Here is a 6,778-nt window from a genome sequence, read left to right on the forward strand (position 1 = left end):
CACTCACACACAATGTGTGTCCCTTGGACTTCAAAGCCTGGCTGGTGGCAAGGAAATGAAATTTTTATCCAGATGTGCTACATCCAGTGATCCAGACTTGAGCTTGAGACCTTGTTATCTCCTTTATTTAACAACATAAGCCCATCATCTGAGCATCGGTTCCACTATGCTCAGGCCTGGGGAGGGAGCACTGCTTTCAATAGTGCCAAGCCACCTGGCTCTCTCACTTCTGAAGGTTCCCAAGAGGAAATAACAGTCTGGGGAGCCGGACCAAAGAGCCCGTATGCCAGGAGTGCAGACAGACTGGTGGCGTGGGCTTGCCAGCTGTCTGCACTCAGGGTCTACAGGGCCAGGCTGAGCCAGTCCCTTAGCTGAGACTTCAGACATGAACATTCAGACACCACAGTGGGATACCACAATTCATGTGACAGCATCCTACACATTTGCAAAGCTCAATTTGCACGATCTAAGCATAATCTGTGTGCCCACATACCTCATCCAGTGTTGACACACTTCCTTTCCAACGAAAAGAGGAACCAAAGGAGCACCCATGCCCTTGCCACTGCCCCTATACTTCTCTTTATGCGATAGTTTTGAATCTGAAAGGTTCCCCAAAGGCTCACATGCCAAAGGCTTGGTTGCCAGCTGATGGGCTTTGGGGACATGACTGGGTCCTGAGGGCTCTGAGGGATTCATGATTTGAAGGTATCATTGAGACATGGTGGAAACTAAAAGACAAGGCCTGCTTGGAGAGAATAGGTGTGGTGGTTACCTTGTCAATCTGAGGAGGTTTAGACTCGTCATGAAAACAGCCTTTGGGCACGTCTGTGGAGCGGTTTCTAAATTAGGTTAAGAGATAGGGGGGAAAAACACAGTAATTGTGGGTGGCACCACTGCCTGGGGTGGGGTCCTGGACTGAATAAAAAGGGAGACACTCACTGAGCACCAGTATTCATCTCCTTCTAGTTCCCGAATATAGACACAATGTGATCAGCTGTCTGAACTCCTGCCGTTACAACCGACCGTCTTAGGGTGACGATTGCTGTGTGAGAAGCAATGTGGGGAGGGAAGGGTCTATGTCACTCACAGTTCCATATAACAGCTCATCATAAAAAACAGTGAGGGCAGGAACTCAAACAGGAGGCAGGAGCTGATGTGGCAGCCACGGAGGGGAGCTGCTAACTTGCTTGCTTCCCATGGTTTACTCAGCTTACCTTCTTACAGAACCCAGGACCACTATCCCAGGGGTGGCCCCATCCACAATGAGCTGAGCCCTCCCTGATCAATTACTTATTAAGAAAATGCCCAGCTGGGTGGTGGTGGTACACGCCTTTAATACCAGCACTCGGGAGGCAGAGGCAGGTATATCTCTGTGAGTTCGAGGCCAGCCTGGGCTACAGAGCAAGATCCAGGACAGGCTCAAAGCTAAACAGAGAAACCCTGTCTCAAAAAACAAACAAACAAACAAACAAACAAACAAACAAAAAAGAAAATGCCCTATGACAGCCTAATCTTATGGCGGCATTTTCTCATTTGAGGTGCCTCCTCCTCTCTGATGGCTCTAGCTTGGTTAGTTAAGCTGACATAAAATTAGCATGGTCAGGTCTGCCACAGCAATACTCCTCTCCTGAAAACAACTTCTGTCTTAGTCATTGTTCTGTTACTGTGAAGAGACGCCATGACCAAGGCAACTCTTGAAAAAAAAAAAAAACCCTCAAAAAACAAAACCAAAAGTACTTAACTGGGGATTTACTTATCATTTCTGAGGTTTAGTCTTGTTATTGTGGCAGGGAGCATGGCAGCATGCAGGCAGACATGGTGCTGGAGAAGTAGCTAAGAGTTCTACATCCTGATCCACAATCAGCAGGAAGACACACACACACCACACACACACAGAGAGAGAGAGAGAGCGAGCACTGTGGGGTGTCTTTCTATATGCTGTAAACATGTGTTGCTCTGATTGGTTGATAAATAAAGCTGCATTGGCCTATGGAAAGGCAGCTTAGAGGCAGGCAGGAAATCCAAGAAGAGAGACAGGAAGAGGAAAGGCAGAGGTGGAACAGATGCCAGCCACCACCACCAAAGGAGAAGCAAGATGCCTGCAGACTGGTAAAGCCACAGAATATGTGGCAAAACATAGATTAATAGAAATGGGTTAATTTAAGCTATAAAAGCTAGCTAGCAAGAAGCCTGACCCATAGACCATACAGTTTGCAAATAATATAAGCCTCTGTGTGTTTACTTGGGATCAAACAGCTGCAGGACATGGGAGGGAGAGATTCACCCTGACTGCAGGGCCAGGCGAGACTGGAGAAACCTTCCGGCTACAAGAGAGACTAGGCCTGGCATGGGCTTTTGAAACCTCAAAGCCCATCCCTAGTGACACTTCCTCCAAAAAGACACCAACTCCTAATCTTTCTACTCCTTTCAAATAGTACTACTCCTGGTGACTAGGCATTCAAATTTGTGAGCCAATGGGGGCCATTCTTATTCAAACCACTACAAGCATTCCCCACCATGAAGGGCTATACATTGGAACTGTGAGCCAGAAAAGCTCATTCTTCTTTAAGTTGCTTTGTTGGGGCATCTTTTCACAGTGACGAGTCAAATCTCTAATACAGGGGGGTCACTGGAACAATGACCTAGAAGAGTGCGTCGTGCTTCTGGTCCCTTCTCTTTTACTCTTCCTGGCTTCCCTGACCTAACAGTGGTCCTCAACCTTCCTAACACTGCAACCCTTTAATGCAGTTCCTCATGTTGTGGTGACCCCCCAACCATAGCATTATTTTCGTTGCTACTTCATAACTGCAATTTTGCTACTGTTATTAATCATAAGGTAAATATCTGTGTTTTCTGATGGTCTTAGGTGACCCCATGTGAAAGGGTCATTTGACAACTCCCTCAATGGATTGTGACCCTACAGTTCACTACTGCTCTGAAGTCAGGGGCCAAAATTAATCTTTCTCCCTCTACATTGTTTTTCTTGGGTATTTTGTTACAGTATTGAAAATCTGATACATTTTATGATAAAAGTAAAACTGAGGAAACCAAGGTACCTCACTTGAAAGACCTGGGAAAGGCTGGTGCTGAATTACATCCAAGCTGGTGTTATATCCAGATTGCAGGCACCCCCAAAGACCACCACAGAGACCGAATCTTGTATGTAAAAGCAAAGAGCCTTTATTTCAAGCCCCAGCTTTGATGCTCCTGTCTGTCCCATGAGAAGAGAGCTCCGAGACCCAGTGGGGTAGGTTTTGTATCATAGCAGAGGTTGGGTTATGGATTTTTCTGGGGGAGTAGGTGGTACCTTCCAGGAAGCCTACCATGGCAGCTGTATCTGGGCCTCTAAGCCTGTCATGGCAGCTGTGTGGTCAAGCTGTTTTGGGTCCCCCCACAGGCAGGTTCCTGGGGCCTCTGCTCTCAACCATTTATCCCATGCCCATGACTTAGTTATCTGCAGTTACTGAAGTCATAGTAAGTGTGGTATGATGGTCCAATTGGAATGTTCTCTTACCCTGATCAGCTTTGGCATGGCATGTTCCTCTTATGAAAATATTCCTATGAGTACTTTATTTTTTATAATTTACTTGGGAGACTTCTAATAAAACCTTAAGATCACCATGAAAACAATCATTCATTTTAGATGATATCTTCATCTGTGAGAGTGATTTTTCACAGGGTAGCTAGTTGACTGTAGCTCTGGTAGGCCAGGATGACTGAACCATCAATCCAATGCATTTAATTAGCAATAATATTTCACATCCTGCTGGGAATAAGATTGAAGATGTTAAGAAACACTTTATTGGACTATATTTCAAATACACTTTAATTACAGCAGCTGCTATGAATTTTGGCAAGTTACTTTGGTGTTCAAACAGTATTAGAGTTAGGTGCATAAATATAAGTGAGACATAAAAATGAGCTGGATCAACATGAACACGCTAAAGCAGAGGTGAAGTAACTATTGCTGGGGGCCCAGCCCTGGCAGTGGTTGACAGGTTCCAGAGAGGAGACAAGGAGTAGGTGGTGGTGGTGAGGGTTGAGCCAGGCCATTGGTGGTGAGACTCTTGTAGCCTCACTGATCAGCAGAGTGCATCTTTATTTATATAGAATTCAGTAGGCAGGAGTTGATTCATGTTGTTCCAAAACATGTATCATATCATTTCTGTTCTCAGATACGCGTTCAACTTCCTCTTGTATATCTTTCAGTCATCATTGACAAATCGTGAGAAAACAGAGTTATCTATTGCAATCATTTTTATTCATTAACCCCATAACCCAACTTCTAGGCAGCTCTTGTGGTTTCAAGGACTCGAGACAGAAAATCTCCAAACCAGTTCAAGCAGATTGCCAACTCCCGAGAAGTGTATTAATTCTTAATGGTCAGGCCAAAGTTGCTGCAGTTGCTATTCAATTTCTGACATAATACAATGTAAACATTTACATCTTTATAGAATTGATTTGTACGTCTAATCCTGGCATTCTTTTGTTCCCTGGTCATATGACACCACAGGGGCTTTGCACAAGCTTTTCTAAGTAAGGGAGGTCCCAACACCTCATTCTTTCGCCATCACCCCACACCGTTCTTTGCCCATCAATGTAAGTCCCTGTGTAGGGCAGAGGTACCTCTAGCTAGTCTAACTTTCTTGCTGTATATGCCACATAATTGCCCAAGTGTATAGTAGGAAGAGGCTTGGAATCTAATCTGCGGCCAGCTCCTCTAGCCTACCAAATCTTGTTGACATTTTCAACTTTACTTTGTTTTGATTATCTTGTTCCTGAGTAAGTACAGGGGCAAGTGTTTCAAGAATGTCTCATAGCCTCATGAAGAGACCTCTGGCTTCTTTATGTGTGTCACAACCTCCAAGTCGTAAGGAAGACCTTTAAGTAGATAAGGATATCTCCCTAAAAGTGGGAGGTGTAATATGCTCAGGACTTTCCTGGGGAAGCTTGGAAGCAGTGCTCCTGGGAGAAGGCATAAATGATTCATAAGACATTTCCCATTGTCTTAGTTAGGGTTTCTATTGCTGCAATGAAACACCATGACCAAAAAGCAAGTTGGGGAGGAAAGGGTTTATTCAGCTTATACTTCCACATTATTGTTCATCACTAAAGGAAGACAGGGCATGAACTCAAACAGGGCAGGATCCTGGAGGCAGGAACTGATGCAGAGGCTATGGAGGGGTGCTGCTTACTGGCTTGCTTCCCCTGGCTTGCTCAGCCCACCTTTTTACTTTTTTTTTTTCAAGACAGGGTTTCTCTGTCCTGGATCTTGCCCTGTAGCCCGGGCTAGCCTTGAAATCACAGAGATCTGCCTGGCTCTGCCTCCCAAGTGCTGGGATTAAAGGCATGAGCCACCAGCACCTGGCCCACCTTCTTTTAGAACCCAGGACCAGCAACCGAGGGATGGTATCACCCACCAAGGGCTGGGCCCTTCCCCACTGATCACTAAATGAGAAAATGCCTTACAGCTGGATCTCAAGGTGGCATTTCCTCAGCTGAGGCTCCTTGTTCTGATGACTCTAGCTTGTGTCAAGTTGGCACATGAAACCACCCAGTATACCCATCAATCCAATATCCCCAAATTGTATAAATATCAAAAGCCCCCAAACATGCAACACATGGAGATGAAAACAAAAAGTGGCACAGAAGCTATCATGTGGCTCAGCTTTTCTGGACCTTTGTCAAGCAGCTGTGCTGGCTTTATGACTTCTGCCCTTCCATTCAGACATGGCTGTGCCAGTCTATAAATTACCTGCTAACTGCTGGCGTGTGCAAAGCAGAGCCTTCCTCTGAAGCCTGAAATACAGTTAGTGGACTGGTTACAAGCATCTTTAAAATTGTTTCCATTCCTAGTTCTAGAGTTTTTCAGTCATTTCTTCCTGTGTCCTGTAGAATATTTGACAGTCTCTTCTGTGAAGCAGGAACCTGAAGGACCATCTTGTCTTGCAAAGTTCAGTGGTCTCCTTCCTATGGGTTCTGCATGTCCAGTTTATACAATATGTTGTCAAGCAGTCAAATGGCTAACTTTTGCCATAAGGAAAGCAAACTCAATATGGAGTGTCTTTGATGATCATCTTCCTCTTTGAAGTAAATTGGTGCTGCCAGGAGCAGATGTGTCTCATTGTCCAGAAAGTCTTAGTTTTTAAAACTTAAAACTAAATTTAAAATGCCATATTCTGTAGGTTTTGAAGTGTTTAGAGATTACCTATATATCTGAAATATATCTCTGCATATATAGAAAACCTAGTTAACATGACTATAAGTTTGATTATCCTACATGACTATTAATCTGTATTTCTTAATCATATATTACAATTTTAAATGAACTATATAAACATAATACCCTAAACAAAAATAGAAATATACATACAATATAACAAAATTAACTTTAAATTTGTATCAACAAACTGAAAGACATCCCACAGCAGTTAGCATTAGTTGGCATGGCCTTTATTTTATGAAGATATGTTTCATAATTTTCAGAAAAAAAGGTAACCATGAGCTCTTGGTGGAAATCTTAAAATGGGGCCTGGAAAGGTGACTGAGTGTTTAAGAGAACTTGTTGCTCTTGCAGAGGACCTGAATTTGGTTCCTAGCACCCATATTGGCTGGCTCTTAGCCATCTGTAACTACATCCTCAGAGACCCTGTCATCCTCTTCTGGCTTCCACAGATACCTGCACTCATGTGCACATATCCTCACACAGATACACCTAATTAAAATTTAAAAAATAAATTAAAAATACCAAAGATGTGTTCACACAATGTTTTGCTAC

Source organism: Onychomys torridus, chromosome 18, assembly GCF_903995425.1.
Source record: "Onychomys torridus chromosome 18, mOncTor1.1, whole genome shotgun sequence".
NCBI classification, from domain to species: domain Eukaryota; kingdom Metazoa; phylum Chordata; class Mammalia; order Rodentia; family Cricetidae; genus Onychomys; species Onychomys torridus.